This window comes from Rana temporaria, chromosome 7 (genome assembly GCF_905171775.1).
Source record: "Rana temporaria chromosome 7, aRanTem1.1, whole genome shotgun sequence".
Lineage (NCBI taxonomy): Eukaryota > Metazoa > Chordata > Amphibia > Anura > Ranidae > Rana > Rana temporaria.
In genome coordinates this window covers 34,321,139-34,347,251 of record NC_053495.1, presented here as the reverse complement: position 1 = coordinate 34,347,251, position 26,113 = coordinate 34,321,139, and positions in this window count along the sequence as shown.

Sequence of the window (26,113 nt, the reverse complement as noted above, 5' to 3'; positions counted from 1 at the left end):
TACATGTTACATTTTCACTTCCGGGGGGCAATCTGTGATGGGGAGCGGAATGTAACAATACACCGGCGGGGGATCTCAGAAGAGAAGGATTTGGACTGCTCTGTGCAAAACCCTTGCACAGAGCAGGTAAGTATAACATGTTTGTTATTTTTATTAAAAAAGTGAACCTTTACAACCACAGTTTGAAGTAAGCAGGTGCTTTGTCAATGCAAGGCAGGGTGTGTGCATGACAGCCTGGGCTCAGAGGAAGTTGGTTGAATAACGCTCATTAAACTAGGAATATTGGCCCTGATTCACAAAGCACTTACGCCAACGTATCTCGAGATACGCCGCGTAAGTCTATCTATGCGCCGTCGTATCTGTGCGCCGTGCCCACAATCTGAGGTACGCCTGAAAATAGGCTTCCTACGACCGACGTAACTTGCCTACGCCGTCGTATTGTGGGCGCATATTTACGCTGTGCACATTTGCCGCTCCCATTGATTTTCTTTGCACATATGCAAATGAGGGAGATACGCCGATTCACGAACGTAGTTGCACCCGGCGCATATTATACGCGGTTTGCGCAAGTCGTACGTCCGGCGTAAAGTTATTCCCCATATAGGAGGCGCAACTCATGCAAAGGTATGGACCAGGGAACACAAGCCGTCTTATCTTTTGTCGTTTACATAGTCCGTGAATAGGGCTGGGCGTGGGATACGTTCACGTCGTAGGCAGTGATCCGTCGTATCTTAGGGAGTAGTTCCGACGTGATTCTGTGCATGCGCACTGGGATGCGTCCACGGGACGGCGCATGCGCCGTACGTTATTCGTATCTTTATGACGCTCAATCCATCATTTGCATGGGGTCACGCCTCATTAGCATGGCTCACGCCCACTTCCACCTACGCTGGCTTACGCCGAGAAAACCCAGCGTATCTTTAAGAGCGAGTGGGAGCGAGTGCTTTGTGGATCCAGTGCTTGCATCTGTGCGCTGCGTCGGCGTAGCGTATATTAGATGCGCTACGCCCGCATAAATATGCGCCGATGTATGTGAATCCGGGCCACAGAGGACGAGTAGTAAAAAAGAACAGCTAATAATTGAAGGCAAATATTGCAGAAAAAGCTGCTATATTTATTTTACTATTATTGGGTTGTTCATTTTATTTGTCCTTTTTTAGTTAGCGTTCCGTATTGTGCAGTGCGAGTGATTGTCATCTAAATGTCCGGAGGATAAATGGCTGCAAATTTCCATAGTATGCTGAGCTGTTTTTAGTGCGCCCTTTTTGTGTATGTATTTATTTGTTTTGCGCTTGACATAAACAGATGCCATTGGAGGTGGGCGACATGTAAAAATATCTGAAGTGTGAATGTATACTGCACTTGTCAAATGTGCGAAACAAGATTCCATTTTTTACATCAAATTAATGCAAATTCTTCCCTATGTTGTCATTTTATTGGAAAGTTCTGGCATCCCACAGAAGGAAAAAACATATGGAATCACAAATATATGTCTTTAGTAACTATAAACTAGTAACAAAGTGCAATGTGCAGTGCACTTATTAAAGTAATTTAATCAAAAGTAAATTTCATATGAATTTAACCACTTCAGCCCCGGAGGATTTGGCTGCCCAATGACCGGGCCATTTTCTGTGATTCGGCTCTGCGTCGCTTTAACTGACAATTGCGCGGTCGCGCGACGTGGCTCCCAAACAAAATTGAAGTCCTTTTTTTCCCCACAAATAGAGCTTTCTTTTGATGGTATTTTTGTTATGCTATAAACAAAAAAAGAGCAACAATTTAAAAAAAAAAAAAGCAATATTTTGTTACTTTTTGCCATAATAAATATCCCCCAAAAATATATATAAAAACATTTTTTTCCTCAGTTTAGGCCGATATGTATTCTTCTACATATTTTTGGTAAAAAAAAATCACAATAAGCGTATATTGATTGGTTTGCACAAAAGTTATAGCATCTAAAAATAGGGGATAGTTTTATGGCATTTTTATTTATATATTTTTTATAAGAAATGGCGGCGGGCTGCGCTTTATATCGTCACTGCGACATTATTGCGGACACATCAGACACTTTTGACGCTATTTTGGGACCATTGTCATTTATACAGCGAACAGTGCTATAAAAATGCAGATTACTGTGTAAATGAAGGGGAGGGGTTTACCACTAGGGGGAAGGGAAGGGGTTAAGTGTGTCCTAGGGAGTGATTCTAACTGTGGGGGGGCTGGGCTACATGTGACACGACACTAATCACTGCTCCTGTTCACAGGGAGCAGTAGATCACTGTCCTGTCACAAGGCAGAACAGGGAAATGCCTTGTTTACACAGGCACCCCATGTTCTGCCTCTCCGTGACACGATCGCGGGATACCGGCAGACATCGAGTCTGTGGATCCCGTGGGCACGGTCACGAAGCTTGCGGCGGGTGCGCGTGCTCGCGACGGGCATGCGTGCACGCCTTCATGGCGCAAACTTTAAAGCAACGTACCTGTACGTTGCTTTCCGCACAGGTACCATTCTGCCAATGTATATCTACTGACAGTGGTCGGCAAGTGGTTAAAAGGATCCTTCCATAAGGGAAATATATAGGCTGCCACCATTAATCAACTTGGGTGCAACCAGCATGTTGGATTTTTAGGATACGATTATTGCCATGCTATATCTGCTAGCAATAATCGCTGTATTCTCTGGCAGGGACAACTCCCCGTGCCCCCAGCCTGGAGAACACAATAGCTCCGTGGGCGGGATTCCCCATTAACACTGACTGTGTTGATGGGGGAAATTAGGAAACCCGTGACATGCAGGTAATAGCATTTTTATGATGTTGGTCTTCAATAGGATTCTACCTATTTATGTAATTGTGTGTTTCCTTTGGGGTATGCCGGTGACTTGTCCTTAAGGTTCCCCTAACGAGAAAGTTCTTTCAAGGACTGCGCAGGCGCAAACTTGCCGACGGAAATCTCCGAACCTTGCCCGCCATCCAGGCTCATTCTTTAACATCCCGGTGGATTGGAGGATGTTAAAAAAAGAGCCAGGAGGCCGAGAGAGCGGTCCGAGCCGTCCGAGCGAAGCGAGGACATGAGGCCGACTGGCCACTTTCCTCGAAATCCACGTCGCCCTGGATGCCGGCCGAGGTTTGGAGATTTCCATCGGCAAGTTTGCGCCTGCGCAGTCCTTAAAGGAACTTTCTCGTTAGCCGGAACCATATCGGCAGATCAGATTGCGCCTGCGCAGGAACTTTCACGTTAGCCGGAACCATATCGGCAGATCACCGGCTTATACAGATGAGAAAATTGAGTGGTCTATAGCCGGCAAATCCCTGCAGGCAGCCCTATACCATACGTGCTTACCAACGGAAGCGCTAAGCCCAGCAGATGTACCTGCTAGATGCACCAGGTGTGAGAAGTTTTTTTGTGTGATTAACAAAAATAACTTGGATGGTATTGCATTACGGGAGTTTATTTCTTGGTATACATATCCAGAGGGATCGGTAGAGTAATGGTGGAAAGAAGGTGGAGTGAACAGGGGATACTACCTTGAATGTTGTAATGGAAAAATTAAAGCTTCTCCTATAAGCAAATAATTTCATGCGCTAATAAGCACAATCATAGCTCTCTTGTATAATGCCAGGAAAGCGCGCTTGTTTATCTCAAAGTAACACAGACAGACTATGAGGGAAAAACTGCGCTTGTCAGTGCATGAAAAAAATTATCAATAGATAAACACAATAAATGAGGGAAGCTACAATCTATGCATTAAGGTGAAAAAACATCTGATGTTGCCGCCCCCCCCCCGAGCGCCATTATACTTACCTGACCCCTCGAATGTCCCGCACGGGCCCGATATTCTCTTTGCTGCTCAGCCAGGCCGCTGATTCGCTTGTGTGGATGGATTGAGAGCAGCGCAGCCATTGGCTGGCGCTGCTATCAATCACATCCAGTGACGCGGCGCGCCGAGAGGGAGTGTCCCCGGAATTAGTGACCACCATGCGAGCTCTCGCATGACTGTGGTGACTAATTGCGGGGAGGACCGAGACAGCTGCCGAGGGACCCCAGAAGACATGGATCGGGGCCACTCTGTGCAAAACGAACTGCACAGTGGAGGTAAGTATAACATGGTTGTTATTTAAAAAAAAAAAAAAAAAATCAGTTACAAACCCTTAAACTATAAAGTGCTACGTGCCCTCTTTTCCCCCTATTTATTTTTCTTCTCTTTCTCTTTCCTTTTCCTTTCTTCCCCTTAACCACTAGCTGACCAGCCGCAGCAGTTTTACGGCGGAAGGTTGGCTCGGCTGCGCAAAATCACATAATATAACGTGATTTCGCATTTCAGCCACTAGGGGTGCGCTCTCCCGGTCCTGTCGGGGGGGGGGGGGAATGACTGATTGCATGTTCATACAATGTATGAACAGCGATCTGACATTTCCTCTAGTTAGTCCCACCCCCCCTTCAGTTAGAACACACTAGGGAACATAATTAACCCCTTACTCGCCCCTAGTGTTAACCCCTTCCCTGCAAGTGACATTTTTACAGTAATCAATGCATTTTTATAGCACTGATCGCTATAAAAATGCCAATGGTCCCAAAAAAATTCTAAAGTGTCCGAAGTGTCCGCCATAAGGTCGCAGTACCGATAAAATTCACAGATCGCCGCCATTACTATAAAAAAATATATATATTAATAAAAATGCCATAAAACTATCCCCTATTTTGTAGACGCTATAACTTTTGCGCAAACCAATTAATAAATGCTTATTGCGATTTTTTTTAAGAAAATTATTTAGAAGAATACGTATCGGCCTAAACTGAGGAAAAAAAAATTGTTTTTTTATATATTTTTTGTGGGATATTTATTACAACAAAAAGTAAAAAATATTCATTTTTTTTTCAAAATTGTCGCTCTATTTTTGTTAATAGCGCAAAAAATAAAAACCGCAGAGGTGATCAAATACCACCAAAAGAAAGCTCTATTTGTGGGAAAAAGAGGACGCCAATTTTGTTTGGGAGCCACGTCGCACGACCGCGCAATTATCAGTTAAAGCGACGCCGTGCCGAATCACAAAAAGAGGCCTGGTCATTGACCAGCAAAATGGTCCGGGGCTGAAGTGGTTAATTAACTTCAGTGACATCTGTGTTTTAATTGATTTCTGAGGGGGCGAGAGTAACACTCTCTACCTCCAGTAAACTCTAACAACCTTGTGTAAAAAAAAAGGGGGGGGGATCATGGGTGTCCGCTGAAATTTTTTCAGAGGGGGGCGCTTCGGCAGCGGCGATACACAGTCGCATTTTACCCTTTCTTCGAACCTCTAGCGCGGGTTAAAAGCGCCCCCCCCCCACGTTAAAATGTAAAAACACTCCACTGTGCCCCCTGCATCTTTCAATATCTCTTTGCCACTACTGTGTACCCCCTCTCCAAACCTGCACCTCTGGACCCCTTTACATTACACAGCACCCCACAGCTCTGGACCCCTTTACATTACACAGCACCCTGCATCACTGCCCCCCTTTACATTACACAGCACCCTGCATCACTGGACTTCTTTACATTACACAGCACCCCTTTCCCTTGATTGAAACACTACACTATATTGACAGTGGGCCAGATTCTCTAAGAATCTGCGTTGGCGTAGTGTAAGCCATTTACACTACGCCACCGCAACTTACAGGAGCAAGTGCCGTATTCCCCAAACACTTGCTCCGTAATTTGCGGCGGCATAGTGTAAATGGCCCAGCATATGGCCGCGTAATTCGAAGGGGGCGGCTTGCATTCAAATTAAGCGCGCCCCCGAGCCGATTGAACTGCGCATGCGCCGGGCTGAAAAATAGCCCAGTGCGCATGCTCCAGCTCACGACGGAAAACGTCAATGACGCCGACGTGTGCGTCATTGACGTAAAGTCGTATTCAAGAACGACTTAGGAAAACAACGTAACCAACGGAAAAAGACGACGTGGACCTGACGCCATACTTAACATGGCATACAGGCGGACTGGCGTAAGGTTACCCCTCATATAGCAGGGGTAACCTTACGCTTACGGAAACGACGTAAGCGACGAGTACGCAACGCAAATTCGTTCGGGAATCGGCGTATCAGGCTCATTTGCATAGTCAAATGAGACCTGAACGTAAACGCCACCTAGCGGCCGGCATTGCATTACATCTAAGATCCGACAGTGTAAGTGACTTACACCTGTCGGATCTTGGCCGTATCTATGCGAAAATGATTCTAGGAATCACTCGCATAGATACCCGGGCTCAGAAACAGAGATACGAGGGTGTTTCCTGAGATACACCCTCGTAACTCTTCTGAGAATCTGGCCCAGTATATTTATTTCAGGTCAAAAAGAGGAACCTTTTGGAATGAGGGACAAATGGATTTGATTCCAGAAGAGGGACAGGCACTCTAAATAAGGGACAACTAGAGGGGAGGGGAGCAATGCAGTCACCACTTAAATCGGCCCCAGGGCCAGTTAGGCCCTGCTCCTGGCTCTCCCTGGCGATTCCAGGGGGGGGCAAATGACCCCCCTTGCCCTATGGAGCGGATGCCCATGGGGGGGATGCTAGGGTAGCCGGACGAAATTCCCTAAATACTGCCCTCACTTCTCATATGACTCACATATATCGGTGAGTGTCTGAACTTCTCCCAACCCTTCCAGGTTCTGGTATATCCAAGTTTAGATTCCTTATGTAAGTATGTTACCTCTTCCATAAATCTTATTTTGTCTACCTCCCCTATCTTTGCTGAATTCAATAAAATTGTATTTCTTCCTTGGGATAGCCATTGCATGGAACAAACATTGCCATGGGTCCAAACCAATTTCAGTCCCACTGATCCTCTTAATTAGATCTAATATTTCCACCCAATATGGCTGGATCTTGGGGCACTGCCACCATATGTGGGCGTGAGTTCCCACCTCCCCGCACTTCCTCCAACATAAGGGTGACGCCTGGGGATTCATCTTATGTTCTGTATAACACTTTTTTAATTACATTCATACTAGATATACCTCTTGTGGTCCCCCACCTTCGGGAACTGGATTGGTATAAATAAAGAAGCATGTGTGAAGATTTGAATGGGATTGTGTCAGGGTACTAGCTCCACCTCTGACAGATTCCCGCACATTGCCGGTAGAATGACGTTTCGGCGCATGCCTGTGCGTGGTTTGCGCACACGCATGCGCGGTACGGCAGCGCGCCGTGTGCGTGGAAGCGCGCACGTGCACGTATGCGGCAACCCTGGGGCCAATCAGAGGCCGGACAGTCCTATTTAAACCAGCAGCCTTCCCTGAACAGGTTGCTGGTTTGTCATCAGCTTTAGTTTACCTGTTGCCATATCTCCTTGTTTTGACCCGGACTTCCTGACGACTCTCCTCTCACCCGGAACCTCTGACCTTTTGGCTAACGTACCTTGGATTGCTCCTGCCCTTTGACCTTGGCTTGTACCTACGGACTTTCTCTGCCTTCTCCAGCCCTTGACCCACGGCCTGTGACCCGGACTTGCCTTTATCTTCTGCTTGTTTCTTCTGGGCCTCCTGCCAGTAGCTGCCTGATCTCAAGTTGCTTCCAGTCTTCCATGCCTGCTCAGCCACCTTCAGACGCACCAAGTCTACCAACCTGCTTCCGGCACCGGTGCCTCCTTGTGCCTTCCCTCCTCTGTCTCAACTCCAGAGAGTGGACTGCGCAGGGTCGCAAGGGTGAACCGTCCTCAGCATCTCGGCCTCGTGAGTACAGGTTCCTGATAGATTGGCAGAAATGTTGTATTCATACTATACTGATACCTCACTTTATCTCCTGAGGACATGAACACACAGGGCCGGATTCAGAAAGATATACGACGGGGTATCTCCTGAGTTCGGCCGGTCGTATCTATGCGACTGATTCATAGAATCAGTTACGCATAGATATCCCTAAGATCCGCCAGGTGTAAGTGTCTTACATCGTCGGATCTTAGGCTGCAATTTCAGGCTGGCCGCTAGGTGGCGCTTCCGTATTTTTACACTAGGAATATGCAAATGAGTATTTACGCCGATTCAGAAACGAACGACCGCCCGGCCCTTTTTTTTACGTTGTTTGCGTACGGCTTTTTCCGGCGTATAGTTACCCCTGCTATTATCAGGGGTAGCTAATTTTAAGTATGGCCGTCGTTCCCGCGCAGAGTTTTGAATTGTTTACGTCGTTTGCGTAAGTCGTTCGCGAATACGGCTTGACGTAATTTACGGGCATTGTTTGTAATGTTTTTTTATTAAAGATTAGTTAAAGCGGAGTTCCTACTATATAAAAATCGAAAACATATTTTTTTTGCTAAATAAAGGTTTTTAAATACTGTTAGTTAGATGACTCACGTATTACGGATCGATCGACGCTCGATTGCCAATTTCCGATCATAGGATATATTAAATTCTTCTATCCCTGTCATGTTCCATATTTCTTGTGGGCATGTGAAGCCCACAAGCACTATCTTCCGGGTTTCGGTGCAGCTGAGCGACCAGCATGCACGGCCCGTTCTCGCGCATGCGCAGTACGTACAGTTAACATCGCCGTTACCTTCCGACGTTGCCATCACAACGAGCAGCGTTGGTAGATGTCTTCTCTAGGTTAGCAAGTAATGTCCATCATGTATTTGATCCAAGAGACTCATTTTTTTTTTCCTAACAAAGGCATCTTATCTTTAAATAGTGCCGAAAGGTGTTCATTGATCATAATCCAAGACATCTTAGCCTTTAGTAATTCAAACTGGATCGTTGGAGATTTCCACAATCTATCTACTGTATAGTGCATCTTGTTTGGATTTTGGGGCTCCCTCCATAGGGCAGCTGAGTAATGCCTGTTGTGGAGATTTAATAAGGTTGACACTGGTAAGAGACTAAAAATAAAATTATAGGTGTGAATGTAAAATCTTTTGACTTGCTCACCATATGTAAAAAGCTGTACCCACCTGACCTCAACCTCTGAAACAGTGTGGGAAGGCTTCCGAGGTCCACAAGGCCTCCCTAGCTGGGACTACATACTGCCACAATCACACTTTGTAATTAGCTTCTATCAGTGGCGGCTGGTGCTCAAAAATTTTGGGGGGGCGCAAAGAAAAAAAAAAATTGCAGTCTCACTGTGCCCAATTGCAGCCACTGTTACATGCCATCAAATGCAGCCACTGTGCCATCAATACCATGCCATTAAACGCAGTCACTGTGCCATCAATTCGCACCACTGTGCCATCAATTCGCACCACTGTGCCATGCCATTAAACGCAGCCCCTGTGCCATACATTGTCACCACTGTGCCATGCCATTAAACGCAGCCACTGTGCCATCCATTGTCACCACTGTGCCATGCCATTAAACGCAGCCACTGTGCCATACATTGTCACCACTGTGCCATGCCATTAAACGCAGCCACTGTGCCATCCATTGTCACCACTGTGCCATGCCATTAAACGCAGCCACTGTGCCATCCATTGTCACCACTGTGCCATGCCATTAAACGCAGTCACTGTGCCATCCATTGTCACCACTGTGCCATGCCATTAAACGCAGCCAATGTGCCATACATTGTCACCACTGTGCCATGCCATTAAACGCAGCACCTGTGCCATACATTGTCACCACTGTGCCATGCCATTAAACGCAGCCCCTGTGCCATACATTGTCACCACTGTGCCATGCCATTAAACGCAGCCACTGTGCCATACATTGTCACCACTGTGCCATACATTGTCACCACTGTGCCATGCCATTAAACGCAGCCACTGTGCCATACATTGTCACCACTGTGCCATGCCATTAAACGCAGTCACTGTGCCATCCATTGTCACCACTGTGCCATGCCATTAAACGCAGCCAATGTGCCATACATTGTCACCACTGTGCCATGCCATTAAACGCAGCCCCTGTGCCATACATTGTCACCACTGTGCCATGCCATTAAACGCAGCCCCTGTGCCATACATTGTCACCACTGTGCCATGCCATTAAACGCAGCCACTGTGCCATACATTGTCACCACTGTGCCATGCCATTAAACGCAGCCACTGTGCCAATTGTCCCCACTTTGCCCTGTAAATTGCGTCCCCCCCCGGCACTTACCTTTACTGGAGTCAGGCATCCACGTCCCACGATGTCTTCTCCCGCCCTCGATGACTGACAGGCGTCTCAGCCAATCAGGTTACAGGTAGCCAGAACCGGCCAACGTGATTGGCTGAGACGCCTGTCATCTTATTCAAGGGGCGTACAGTCTGTGCGCTCCGAGAATAAGCTTCCGGGCTGTATTGGGAAAGCCTATCAGAGCCGTTGGCTTTGATAGACATTTCCCTACAGCCAACCAGCTGGCGTTATTCAGATGGCCGGACATTGAGCGCCGACCATCTGAATAACATCGGCAGCGGCGAAAATAACATAGATTCGTGCAATGCATGAATCTATGTTATTTCACTCAGTGGCGGTGAGAGCCAGAGGGGGCGGCGCTCCAGCGCCCTCTATGGACGAACCGCCACTGGCTTCTATTAATAAAGTGTTAAATATTGTGTTAGAGGTATGGTGTGCCACCCTGTGCCATTCTGCTAATTCAATTGTTTCTCCCGATCTCTCAGTCCCATTTGTCCAAGTAGGGTAGCTTAGCATTCATAGAGGTGAGTATATCATGAATCTCAGATATGTGACCCAAGTGTTTGCAATGCCCTTGCATACATACTCCTTAGGTGTAGTAGAAGAGAGATCAGATATCCTTTTTTATGGTTATGAAATGTGTTTTTTGACTGTAATAATGGGAAATCATGTTTTTCTCAGAGAAGTTGCATTGACAGTACTCTTTGGTGATCACAGAAATCCACTATGCATAAGAAACCTTTATCATTCCGCCATAGAAAATTTTGGGGAGTGAGACCCAGACTTTTTCTAGAATTTTTGCTGATACCTGCTAACAACTGGGGCAAGGCTTGCTCATACCTCTACTTGTATTCTGAATTCCACCAAATGGAGCATGTGCTTTAAAAGCAAAGAGTATGGGCAGAAGAGTTACGACAATGTTTTGTCCATGAGTTATAAGCATGCCCATGGTTTTTTACTGACTAAACCAATAATTTTTCTGTGCTGGCTCACAATGTCAGATTTGTCAAAAAGGTACAAAAAGATTCCACAACCATTAAACTCTCCTCACCTGATCCTATATCCTTCTTCCATGCTGAATAACAGCTCACATTTTAGATACCTGATATAAGAGGCCAGAACAGCCGTGATCTGCGGTGTTACAGTACAAGAGGACAACTGTAGAATATCAAACTTGCATGGCAGAATGTTGAAATCTTTTGCATAACCTTGATGCTCGGCCCTTGGCATGTCCTGTCAAACTTCACCTCCTCCCAGGCCTAAATTTTGTTAGATCCTAGCATAATGAGCCCATTCTTTGTCACTCCAAGGCTTATCAATATGCAGCTGACACATACCATCATGGTTTTTTCTAAAGAGCTGGTGACACTCCATGAAATATTTATTGAAACAATATAAATGCCGTGTTTGCTAATTATGACAGCCGAGTATCATTTTCCCATAGACGTTAACCAATTTCCAAGCCATCTCTTTCAGTTTACCTAATGGTAATTATTTTCCCATTATCTGTCTTTATTCAGCAAACCAGAGCAGGTATGCCGAGTTCACATAAATGTGGGTAAGCTTTTTTTTTATTGGCTTCCTAAGACCTATTCAAGGTCTTCCTGACAAATCTTTTATCATTTATTAATTGATTTATTGCATGGAATATATCGTTTTTTTCCTAATATTTTTCTTTATTTAATATGTTTAGGCATAAAGAAACTGTTTTTTTGTTTTTGTTTTGTTTTTTGTTTTTTTAGCCGATATAAAATACTGTATTGGAATATTTTAGATTTATACCTTCCGGACTAGAGATGGTGCGCACATAGTAACACAACCACAAAACTCCCTGTATAGCAAGATGTCATGTTACAAATAGAGCTGAATGATTAATTGAAAGCACATTATCCCCTTATTGCATCATTCAATTGATCAGAGCCTCTGGAAAATACATGACAGTTCTGCGTATGCAGTAGTATGCAACCTCCTCCCATGATATAGTGTTCAAGTCTAAAGCCCTGTACACATGATCAGTCTAAACCGGATGAGAACGGACTGAAGAAGCGTTCTCATCGGTTAACAGATGAAGCTGACTGATGGTCTGATGTGCCTACACACCATCAGTTAAAAAAACGATCGAGTCCAACGCAGTGACGTAAAACACAACGACGTGCTGAAAAAAACGAAGGTCAATGCTTCCAAGCATGCGTCGACTTGATGCGTCGCATGCGCGGGTTTTGAACTGATGCTTTTACGTACTAACCATCGGTTTTGACCTATCGGTTATCAGTCCATCAGTTCAATTTTAAAGCAAGTTCTACATTTTTGGACCGAAGGATAACTGACTGATGGGGCCCACACACGATCGGTTTGGACTGATGAAACTGAACTTCAGTCCGTTCTCATCGGTTTAGACTGATCGTGTGTACAAGGCCTTAGGCCCTGTACACACGATCAGTCCAAACTGATGAAAACGGACTGAAGTTCAGTTTCATCGGTTCACCGATGAAGCAGACTGATGGTCTGATGTGCGTACACACCATCAGTTCAAAAAACGATCGGGTCAGAACGCGGTGACGTAAAACACACGACGTGCTGAAAAAAATGAAGTTCAATGCTTCCAAGCATGCGTCGACTTGATTCTGAGCATGCGCGGGTTTTGAACCGATGCTTTTGTGTACTAACCATCGGTTTTGACCGACGGTTAGGCGTCCATCAGTCCGATTTTAAAGCAAGTTCTAAAACTTTGGTCTGAAGGACAAAAGTCCGATGGGGCATACACACGGTAGGTTTGGACTGATGAAACTGGACTTCAGTCCGTTTTCATCAGTTTGGACTGATCGTGTGTACAAGGCCTAACAGGCAATCATCAGCCCAGACCACTGTAAGGAAAATTGAATAGTAAAATTGTATTATGTATGGCCAATACATAATACAATTTTACTATTCAATTTTCCCTTAGATTTACCAAAAACCATATACAGTATATACTCGAGTATAAGCCGAGTTTTTTCAGCACATTTTATTGTGCTGAATATGCCCCCCATGGCTTATACTCGAGTCACCTTTTTGCCCCTGATCTTCTGGATTTGGGGGACCCGGTACCGGCCGACCGTACATGGCACACATGTAGCCCCACTCTTCCTCTAAAAGTGTGCAAAGTTTGTTGTCTGGGGGACCTACAGCCGGGGAGCACCGATCTTTCAAAGCCGGGCACCCCCTCCATAGACTCCAATGTTAAACGGCCATTTCTCTGGTGACTTTGGGGACCCGCTACTGGCCGGTCGTAGGTCCTCTGGACCCGGAACTTGGCACACATGTAGTCCAATTTCTCCTCTACAAGTGTACAAAGTTTGTTGTCTGGGGAACCTATGGCTGGGGAGTACCCACATTCTATGGCTACATTATAGATATATAGATTTTAAACAAATATTAATAACACATTTTATGCAAATCAATGTAACTTGTAAAAACTAGTAAGATTTCAAAGAATAAAAATAATGCATTAAAGAACAATAATTTTAAATGATTTTAAATAAAATTGACCAAAAACCATTACAGCTTCCCTTTGAATATGGCTTTAATACTATTATCATTTCGCAATGAAAAGTCTCTCCACTTGCTCCTCCGTTTGATCCAGGTAAAGATTCAAGAAAACTTTTCCTAATGCCCTTTACACACGACCGGTTTTCCCATCGCAATAAACTCCGACAATTTTTCTGATGGATTTCTGCTCAAGCTGTCTTGCATACGGTCACACCAAATTTCAACCATCAAGAACGCGGTGACGTACACCACTATGACGAGCCGAGATAAATGAAGTTCAATGCTTCCGAGCATGCGTTGACTTGATTCTGAGCATGCATGGTTTTTAATCGGTCAGAATTGCATTCAGACGAACGGAAATTCCGATCCGAAAAATTGAGAACATGTGTCTGACTTTGGTATATTTAGGTCAAAGACTCAGAACAAGTATGCTGTTATTGAGATTCAGAAACGTGTCAGAACTACTTATCTAGATACTTTTTCTGGGGCAGTAAATATTGACAACAAAGCATCTGCGTGAGAACCAGGGAACTAGCAATATCAAAACAATGCCAGCTATGACAGCCTCCATTGTTCCCTCATGACCTTTAAGTCAAAAGTCCTATGCATAGATGTTCTAGGTAGGCCATTCAAGGTATTGAAGCCAGAGGTTCTACCTACAAGTGTAGCCTAGTACTGCAGCCTGCCTATACCTTAGAGCCGGTGCACTGGTCCTTTTCTCTCCAGCACCAGGATGTGGGTGGTCACTCTTACATTATCATTGTTGGTCACTGTTCCTGCATTGTACATGATGACATGAGGCAAGAGGATCAGTGATAGGACTTATTGGAGACTGGCAAAAAGAGAGGCTTCACTAGGTCAGCCATCCCAACAGGATTCAGTAGTAAAGAATATTGCAGAATGTACCGTAGATTAAAGTAAGTTATATCAATACAGTAGACATGTGCATTTGTTTTCTTCCGAATGCATTTTCGTCCGAATTTCAGGTATTTGTGTTATCGTTTTAACAAACGATAAGGAAAGCACAGAAAACGAAAACCAAAAGATCCAACATAAACAAATGCTTTATTTTCGTTTCGTTGCGGTCGAATGTGCCTAACCTTAACTCTATTAGTCCAATATTATTCTACATAGAGAGAAAAGATTTGACATAGAGAGAAAAGATTTGACATAGAGAGAAAAGATTCAACATTATAGAGACATGAAGAAGAGTCGAAATAGAGAGAAAAGATTTGACATAGAGAGAAAAGATTCGACATAGAGAGAAAAGATTCGACATTATAGAGACATGAAGAAGGGTCGACATAGAGAGAAAAGATTCGACATAGAGAGAAAAGATTCGACATAGAGAGACATGAAGAAGAGTCGACATAGAGAGAAAAGATTCGACATAGAGAGAAAAGATTCAACATTATAAAGACATGAAGAAGAGTCGACATAGAGAGAAAAGATTTGACATAGAGAGAAAAGATTCGACATAGAGAGAAAAGATTCGACATAGAGAGAAAAGATTCGACATAGAGAGAAAAGATTCGACATTATAGAGACATGAAGAAGAGTCGACATAGAGAGAAAAGATTCGACATAGAGAGACATGAAGAGTCGACATAGAGAGACATGAAGATTCGACATAGAGAGACAGGAAGAGTCAACATTTTTTTTTTTAAAAACATTCGACAGACACCATAAGCCTTCAATGACAGATTTTTTTAACGAAAAATAAAATAAATAAAATCTCCAGCACCAACAATAGATCCCCCAGCAACAATAGATGCCCCCGCTAAAACAATAGACCCACTTCAGCAACAATAAACCCCCTCCAGCAAAAATATATCTCCTAGCAGCCAACACCAATAGACCCTCATCAGCCAGAAACAATAGACCCCTCCATCAACAGTAGATCCATCACAGCAACAATAGACCCTTCTCTCAACAGTAGATCCCCCCAATCAGCAATAGACACCTCCCTCAACAATAGATCCCCCACCAGCAAAAAACAGACCCTCCCAACTATAGACCCCTTCCAGCAGCTAGCATCAATAGATCCTCCAGTATATCCCAGCGCCCCTTGCCATTGCATATATCCAGTGCTAGAGGTGCAGAAACTGCTTTCCCCCACGTTCCCGCTGAAAAAAAGCCCTGTATATATATATATATATATATATATATATATATATATATATATATATATATATATATATAAGAGAGAGAGAGATTATTCACTAGACAAAGCATGCATTATATTCTACATCTGCTGATCTGCTAGGGTTGGGAGGGGGACTTCTTCATTTTTGTAAATCAGCCCAGACGGCTAGCCTTTCTCAACCAGGGTTCTGTGGAACCCTTGAATTCCTCCATAAGTTGCTAGGGTTTCCTTGAGCTGTTGCTGATTGACTTCCCATTTTATGGTACCTGCATAGTTCCTGGGTCAAAAGCAGAGTCAGCTGCATGGCACCAGTGATCATTTAGGCTGTCTATAAGGGTGGCATTCTGATTACTCTTGTAAAAGGGGTGCTTTTCTCACTCTCCACCAATGTTGGGGGCATTTTTAACAAAGACTGCCAGTGAATTAGTCTCTGCTGGGGTTCCCCAAGACCTACAAAATATTTTAAGTGTTCCTTAAAATAAAAAGGATGAAAAAAAGGCTGTGTTATAGTATCAAAAGCATATTTCTATATTTTATACCAGGTTCCCTTTAAGGAGGAATTGTGATATTTGATGTTTTTTCCGAGAATGGAATATGTGCTTAATATATCTCCCATTTCACTGATTAGTATTTTACTATTGGTAAGTAAGTTATATTTTCTCTAATAGACTGCTTTTTGGCTTTTTACTTGTATGAGCTTTTTTTTTTTTTAGGAAATAAATGAGGTCCCAGAAGTCAGGATGGAAAATAAATGCTGTTTTATCTCTTTATGCATTCTTCTCAATACTTTATTATCCAATTATTCCTTCTTACCAGAGTCAAGTGCTATTTCAAACTTGGTTTTGCAGTACAGATGCTAAAAATGGGTTCCATTAATGGGATGTCCATTAACCGAGTTTTGTATAACGTTCACTTTCCAAGTTCTGTCAAAAAGTCTGCATAGGAGGTCAACAAGTTCTAAAAGTCTGTGGGCCAGATTCACAAAGAGTTACGCCGGCGTATCAGTAGATACGCCGACGTAACTCCGAATCTAAGCCCGTCGTATGTCTAAATGTATTCTCAAACTGAGATACAATTAAACATGCCTAAGATACGACGGCCTGCGCCGTCGAACATTCGTTTCTCCCTCTCCTCTGTGAAAACTGGGGCCTTAAGTGATGAAGATTTCATCACTTCCAGTATTGGTTCTGCATTTACCTGGCCTTGGAGGGCAGAGGAGGGATCAGGGGTCTAATAAACCCTAGATTTCTCCATAAAGAGGATATGTCACTACCCAAGGTATCACAAGGGATGATAAATATCACTAGTTTTGTTAGCTGTTTTTTTTTGTTAAGGTTATCTGAAAGATGGGTTTCAAATGTTTCGACAGGGGCGCAGTTTCAGTGCTTGCCATAGGTGCTATTTTCACTAGATACGCCTCTGCCCTCTTGAAACAGGCGCCGTATAATGTGGTTAAAAATACTTATTTTCTCCTTTTTACATGATTTCTTGTAGCTCAGTACCACTGACCTCCTGCAGGTTTTGTATTTATTTTGGTTAATAAGACTTCCTCTTTGAGACTGGGTTTACACTTATGCAAATCGGATGATTGTTTTTCAGCATCCAATTCACATGACAGAAGAGTGTGACTGGCTCTCAATGGAGCCGGTTCATACACCTCCGGGGCGGCCGCAGAGTGCATTGCACAGGGGTCCTGAGTCATCCATGAAATGGAGAACAGTGACGCACCAGGCCCCTGCTGTGAGCCGTATCTGTATTGGGTGTGAACCTTATCCTTTAAACCTGAACACCACTAAATCTAAGTATTCATTAAAAAATAACTATGCATTTTTAAGTGCACATAGCATAATAACTCAAATCTGCCTTGGTATCAGCTTTGTGTAATTTCTACAAAGCAGGACTCAGACTGGGAGAAGGAGGGATAATGCTGTTAGAAATGCGCTGCTTCTCTTTTGCTGGCCAGTCACAAGTGAAGGTGTGTCTCTTAATCTACAATATAGTGCAATAAATGTGCTGCACTTAATGACTTAGTGATATGTGATTAAATTACTGTTATGCCGCGTACACACGATCGGTTCGTCTAATGAAAACGGTCTGATGGACCGTTTTCATCAGATGAACCGATCGTGTGTGGGCCCCATCGTTTTTTTTCCCATCTGTGAAAAAACTTAGAACTTGTTTTAAAATGATCTGATGGTTAAAAAACGATAGAAAAAAACGATCGTCTGTGGGGAAATCCATCGGTTAAAAATCAACGCATGCTCAGAATCAAGTCGACGCATGCTCGGAAGCATTGAACTTAATTTTCTCAGCACGTCGTTGTGTTTTACGTCACTGCGTTCCGACACGATCATTTTTTTAACTGATGGTGTATAGGCAAGACTGATGAAAGTCAGCTTCATTGGATATCTGATGAAAAAATCCATCAGACTGTTTTCATCGGATGAACCGATCGTGTGTACAGGGCATTATTGAGTGATTTTTTTCCACAAAGTGTGAACAGCTAGAAAATAGTAACTGTTGCACTGATTTTTGTTTACATTCTCTGCAATGTAGACTGTGGGGACATCAAAGACCTGGCTGTTATGTTCGACAAGAGTGGCATCATCACCACCACCATCTGGACATAATGAAAAATCCTTTGGCAGATAAAATAATTCAAATATACTGTATATATATATATATATATATATATATATATATATATATATATATATATATATATATATATATAGGGACACCCTGTGCTCTCTCACTCCTCTGAGACCTACAAATTTCTTTCATTCCCCTGGACTCACTTAGTCACCTCACCTCACCCAGTCTTCCAGACTCACCAAGCTGTCCGGACTCTCTCAGTCCTGTTGGCAAGGAAGCTTTCCAACATGGTGTGCAGGTCTCCTGATGGGCGTATGCCTATATATACTGTGTATACTGTATATATATATATATATATATATATATATATATATATATATATATATATATATATAAAAGAAGGCCAGTATGGTGGCCTGAGTTTATGGGAGGAGCCCGGAGGGTATTTAAGCAGCCCACTCACACATGCTCTTTGTCGGTTCAGTGTGCGGTACTACACGTCACTGGGCCGACTCTTTCCAGCTCACCTCATGTCCGTGAGTCTGCGCATTCAATCGCATTCGACACCCTCCCGCCCTTCCCTTTTTCAGGGCACTTCTCAGCATATCCTTCTTCAATTAACTACCCATTACTTACCTTGGGTATGCCCCCTTTTCTTGGCATACTGACCAGACCACCAAGGCACACTTCAGGTCTATTTATGTTGCAAGTCTTGTCGCGTGTTTATGTGATCCACATCTCTCTCGGTCAGAGGGTAACGACCATAAATATATATATATATATATATATATATATATATATATAAATATATATATATATATATATATATATATATATATATATATATATATTTATTTATTTATATGCATGATATTACCAAAAGTATTGGGACACCTGCCTTTACATGTACATGAACTTTAATGCCACCCAGTCTTTGTAGGGTTCAATGTTGAGTTGGCCCACCCTTTGTGGCTATAACAGCTTCATCTCTTCTGGGAAGGCTGTCCACAAGGTTTAGGAGTGTGTCTATGGGAATATTTGACCATTCTTCCAGAAACGCATTTGTGAGGTCAGGCACTGATGTTGGATAAGAAGGTCTGGCTTGCAGTCTCCGCTCTAATTTATCCCAAAGGTGTTCTATGAGGTTGATGTCAGGACCTGTGCAGCCCAGTCGAGTTCCACCACCCCGAACTCGCTCATCCATGTCTTTATGGACCTTGCATTGTTCACTGTTCCAAATCATTTGGTGGAGGAAGTGTTATGGTGTGGATATTTTTCAGGGGTTGGGCTTGGCCCCTTAGTTCCAGTGAAGGAAACGCTTAAGGCTTCAGCATACCAAGACATTTCCCAACTTTGTGGGAACACCTTTGAGATGAATTAGAGCAGAGACTGTGAGCCAGGCCTTCTCGTCCATATTAGTGCCTGACCTCACAAACGCACTTCTGAAAGTCAAACATTCCCATAGACACACTCCTAAACTTTGTGGACAGCCTTCCCAGAGGAGTTGAAGCTGTTATAGCTTCAAAGAGTGCAAAGTTCATGCGTGTAAAGGCAGGCGTCCCAATACTGGCAATAGAGTGTACATATACACAAAGACAGAATGGTGGACTCTAAAAGGGTGCAGTTGTATGTGTGTATATATATATATATATATATATATATATATATATATATACACACATAGCTTTTTTTCTCAGAAAATAGGTGCAGGAACTAAACTATGACCCCCCCTAACCCCCTGCCCCACCCTACACACACCCTCCAAACCACATCAACTGGTGGGTGTGGTCGATTTTCACTAATAGTGGGAGGGTTGAATTACACACAGAGGTCAGAGTTTAGGGGTACACGACGTGCAGAATTTGGGGGTGCGCTATGTGCATAGTGCAGAGTTAAGGGGTGCACTGCATACAGAGTGCAGAGTTAAGCCTTCTTCCGCACCTGCCTACCTCTGCATCCCCCATCTACATCTCACTCATCTCACTTTCACCCCTCTTCAGTTCTAATCTCTGCATGCAACACCCCCTCTACTGCCCCCATCTTCTCACCCCCTCCTTAAAAGCTCCACCATTGTCTACATGTCTTACTTTTGTTGCTATATTAAGCACCCAGTATCTAGCCAACTCTAGTACCTCCCTGCACACTGTAGGTGGCTCCGGTTTCCCACACTTGCAGGGAGATCATCCAGTGGGGATGTTGGCATCTGCACTGCCCCCCAAGCGCCTACATCTCATTGTGTTGTATTTTTTACTGAAATTAATTTTCAGTAAATCTTCATTTTTGTTATCACACGTGTCCATATAAAAAAAAAAGAAGAAACAAAGAAATTACACAGCATTTAACATAAAAGCTACAGTAGAAACAAAAAAGAACTGAAGAAGCTTCTCCGCTCCACTGTTCACCTAATGCTTTAGGGATTTAATTATGCGTTTGAAAGTGGTGCCATGCTGAGGCAAATGTACTTTTAACATTTTACTGCAGCTAACAGACCATGGTAATAGGTCACAAAAATACACCAAATGTTTCCAAAAACAGCTACATACACAATAGTGATTGTGAGGGGAAAACATCAGACCAATACATGCTATCTGGTGTTGGCAGTTAAGTACAGTTTTTTGTTCAAGTGGAAATAAATTCATAGAATTTTACATTTTCATCAGACGGAATTTTATAGTTCTCTTAAGTCTCAGTTTTACCGCTACACTGAAGTGTGATCACTGCATCTTTTAACACGTCTAATTAGATAGAACCATACAAAGTGTCTATTATTTAGAAATACCAATAAGAAGTGGTCAATTGTCAACCTTATAATGCAACAGGCATTACTTGTGCACAAGAGCATGTTCTGATTGCTCAATATCATGTCCATTTAAATAGTTCCAACGTAAATCGTACAAAACGAAAGTTTCAAAGGAACCTAAATAATAAAAGGATAACTGAACTTAAATATAATGTACTGTTGTCCTTCTGTCACCATCCACTGATCTAAACTAACCAGCCCATCCTGTCCCAGGTGGTTACTACCTTGAATTGGAATTCCCCAACCCGCAGGAATCTTCAGAGCTTCTGTAAAAAAAAACGAACTCTTGATTGCAGTGGAAGAAACTACAGTACTCAAAGAGATGCAAAGAATCCAACACTCCTGGATGTGTGTTGGATAGGGTGACTATGTGTCCCGGATTGCCCGGGACAGTCCCACATTTTGCAGGTCTGTCCCGGGCACCTTCATTCCAGGACAATACAGTGTCCCGGAATGAAACTGACACAGCCACCCCCCTGGGCCAATCTGATGCCCCCAAAAAAGGATGCCACATCACTGCTTTACTCAATGACAGTACTTGTCCTGACTGGGAATGCCTGGAGGAGCACAATCCCGCCCCCTGTTTGTGATTGGAGAAATCTTAAATCCGGCCTCTTGTGTCCAATCACTGTGCTGTGATTCGTTACAGCACAAGCTGATTGGAAATGTGGTCACCCTAGTGTTGGATCAGCCTTTTTCAACCAGGGTGCCCAGGCACCCTGGGTGTCTTCAGGTTTCTTCAGGGGTGCCTTGGAAAAATGCCTAAAAATTGCCCCAAAATTGTATAAAAGCTGGCGGCTTGTAATGGTACACTGGTACACTGGGGGGCGCGCAGCGGGTAAACACTGTCTCGGCGCATCGCTGAAGAGCCGATGCGTGTACCTGGCGGCCGCGATGTCCGCCGGGTACACGCGATCGGCGGGAAAACAGCAGGGACGTGGAGCTCTGTGTATAAACACAGAGCTCCACGTGCTGTCAGAGGAGAGGAGACCGATCTGTGTCCTTTGTACATAGGGACACAGCATCGGTCACCTCCCCAAGTCCCCCCCCTTCCCCACACATAGTTAGAACACACCCAGGATACACATTTAACCCCTTCCTCAACCCCTAGTGTTAACCCCTTCCCTGCCAGTCACATTTATACAGTGCATTTTTATAGCACTGATTGCTGTATAAATGTGAATGGTCCTTAAATTTGTGTCAAAAGTGTCCGATATGTCCGCCGCAATTTCGCAGTCCCAAAGAAGTTCAAAGAATGTCAGGCAAAATGGTCGGCCCTCACGCATCTTCACTTCATCAAATCTGGTCCTCTTTGAAAAAAGTTTGGACACCCCTGGCCTAACCCAATTCTATTAGTCCAAGATTATTCCACAGAGAGAAATTATTTGACATTATAGAGACATGAAGATTCGACGAAGCAGCCAAAAACATACGATCGCCGAGAGTGGACATTTACGGTCAGATGCTCCGCCCATAGGCTATAGAAGAATTCTAATGTTGTTTGACTAGTAATAATAAATAATAAATATAAATAAATATAATTATTACTAGTCAAACTACATTAGAAGTCTACTATAGCTTGTGGGCGGAGCATTCTACCGGAAAGGTACGATTGCGGCATCGTACAGTTTTGCTGCTTCGTCGAATCTTCTTAGAACATCCGGCAGACACCATAAGCCTTCAAATGACAGATTCATCCTTAATTGGGATTTTCGGACAAATACATTTTTTAACTAAACAAAATAAATACAAAATAATTTCGGGAGTAACTAAATACATTTATTTTTCAGACAAAACCTAATTTTTCAGTGTGCACATGTCTACTCAAAAGTTTGCTTCAAAATAAAGTAAAAATAAGTGTAGCCCATGTTACTCTGTTTTTAAATCCGCACACTTGTTCGTTTTATGGTTGTCAGACAAATTTCCCAGATGACACAACACTGAATGGATCTGGATTGTCCTTGTGTCTGCCAAGCGCTTTATTTATTGCACCCATTATAACAAAGTAAATGGACAATTTTTTGGAAGTATCTGTTTGTTAAGACGCGACTCTCTCTGACCTTGTTATTGATTCAGTGGCCCCGCTAAACATAAAGCTTCACACTCCACTTAATTTTACTTGACTTTCACAAGCTAGAAGAAGGAGCCCGGTATCTGATTTGGAATCCAGAGGGAAGGCAGGTGAGCAAACAAGATTCGCTTTGTCCTGCACCTTATATAGACTTTTAATTAAATTAAATTTGTTTTTAATTGTTAACAGTTTCTAGAAAATCGAGATAGCAATGTGACAGGGTTATTGAATTGGCTAGCTGATGCGCTTATTTAAAGGGAACCTGTCACAAATACTTGTGTGAGAAGGATTATCGGTTATTTGACATCTTCAAGTGGCTAACACAAATACTGATCAGCTTACTGTGTCAGGCTGTGAACAAAATGTTCCAGCTGACCTTTGCGATCCTTGATGTCTTTTTAGAAGCTGGTTAATTTCTGTCTACCTCGTCCCTTCCTGTGCTCTGTGGTCACTTTAGTCAACTCCTACGTCACTACAAAACAAAATTGTGATGTAGAGTCTGGAAGATGGAACCACTGTGCATGGGGGACCAGCAATCTTTAGATGGCAGTTTCTCTTTATCAGGGCTTTTTTTCTCAGAAAATAGGTGCAGGAACTCAACCATGACCCCCTAAAACCCCCCTCCCCCACACACACTTTCCAAACCCCATCGAATAGTGGGTGTGGTCCAGGCCCGGATTGGCCATAGGGCAAACCGGGCATTTGACCGGTGGGCCGCTGTTCTGGCTTGCGGGGCCAAGGCAGGCTGCTCTTTAAGCCCCAGCCGGTCTTCCGACCTTTCCGAACTGGTTGGATTAGATTTAAAGCGGAGGTCCATCCAAAATTAGTTTTTAAAAGCCAGCAGCTACACATACTGCAGCTATTGGCTTTTAATAATCAGACACTTATCTGTCCTGGAGTCCAGTGATGTCGGCACCGCAGCTGCTGTCGGGTGCTGCCGCCTCCATTGCGGGTAAGGGTACCCGGTAGTGTAGCCTTTCGGAGGGAGGAGGAAGGAGCCCCAGCCATAACGTCAATACCCATGGCTGAGGCTCCCAGAAGTGGCAAAGGAAACCTGTCAAAGACAGGTATACTGTCTCCCCTCACCCCTGAAAGGTGCCAATTGTGCCCCCGGAGAGGGGGAGGAATCAGATGAGTGGAAGTTCCACTTTTGGGTTGAACTTCACTTTAAAACAAAGTCAGTGATAATAAGCTGTTTTCTTTGATATAGCCCTACTATTGGGTGCTAAGTCTTTCTTTTTTTTTTTTTTTTGTCAGTGATTTCATGTGATATTGTATGTTTATACACTCAACCTTGAGGGGCTGAAGTTCTTGAGAAGGTCGAGGCGAAGAACAGAGGAACCATCCTATCCAGCGGCTCTTATGGAGGTAGTGCTACATAATTTCTACTTGGTTAAAAAAAAAAAATACACAGATGAAAGCATAATGAGCGATAAGTATTTACCTCCTTAATCTATTAATACACTGTGGGAGGAGCTGGTGACAGCCATTTCCTAGCCACAAGTTTTCTTGACAAAAACAGGAGATGATTATTACATAGTTACATAGTTAGTCAGGTTGAAAAAAGACACCAGTCCATCCAGTTCAACCATAAAAAAATAAAATAATAATAATGTCATGCAATCCCATATACCCAATTCTATACCCACAGTTGATCCAGAGGAAGGCAAAAAAAAAACAGCAGAGCATGATCCAATTTGCTACAGCAGGGGAAAAAAAATCCTTCCTGATCCCCCGAGAGGCAATCGGATATTCCCCGGATCAACTTTACCTATAAATGTTAGTACAGGCATACCCCACTTTTAAGTACACAATGGGGTTTATTTACTATCACTGGAGAGTGCAAAATCAGGCTCACTTCCCCACTGTGTACTTAAAGGTGGGGTATGCCTGTACCCAGTTATATTACGTACATTTAGGAAAGAATCCAGGCCTTTCTTAAAGCAATCTACTGAGCTGGCCAGAACCACCTCTGCAGGGAGTCTATTGCACATTTTTACAGCTCTTACTGTGAAGTAACCTTTCTGTATTTGGAGGTGAAATCTCTTTTCCTCTAGACATAAAGAGTGCCCCCTTGTCCTTTGTGTTGACTGTAAAGTAAATAACTCAACACCAATTTCACTATATGAACCCCTTATATATTTGTACATGTTGATCATATCCCCCCTTAATCTTCTCTTCTTAAGAGTGAATAAATTAAGTTCCTCTAATCTTTCCTCATAGCTGAGCTCCTCCATGCCTCTTATCAGTTTGGTCGCTCTTCTCTGCACTTTCTCCAGTTCCCCAATATCCCTTTTGAGAACTGGGGCCCAAAACTGAACTGCATATTCCAGATGAGGTCTTACTAATGATTTGAATGGGGCCATACCTCTCTTAATACAAGAAAGGACTTTGCTCGCTTTGGAAACCGCAGCTTGGCATTGCATGCCATTATTGAGCTTATGATCTACCAAAACCCCCAGATCCTTCTCCACTACGGATCCCCCCAGTTGTACTCCCCCTAGTATGTATGTTGCATTCATATTCTTAGCCCCCAAGTGCATAACTTTACATTTATGAACATGAAACGTCATCTGCCACATAGTCGCCCAAATTAGACAGAGCATTGAGGTCGGCTTGTAAATTGAAGACATCCTGTAAGGACGTTATTCCACTGCATAGCTTGGTGTCATCCGCAAAGACAGAAATGTTACTTTTGATCTCAGACCCCATATCATTTTTAAATACATTTTTAAAAAGTAAGGGTCCCAAAACTGAATCTTCGGGTACACCATTTCTGTTCTGTGCCCATTGATGCCAATATTCTCTCCCAGTCTAAGTCCTGGAGAGCAGCCTTCATCCTTGAAAAATTAGCTCTCTTGAAATTAAGTGTTTTTATCTTTCCC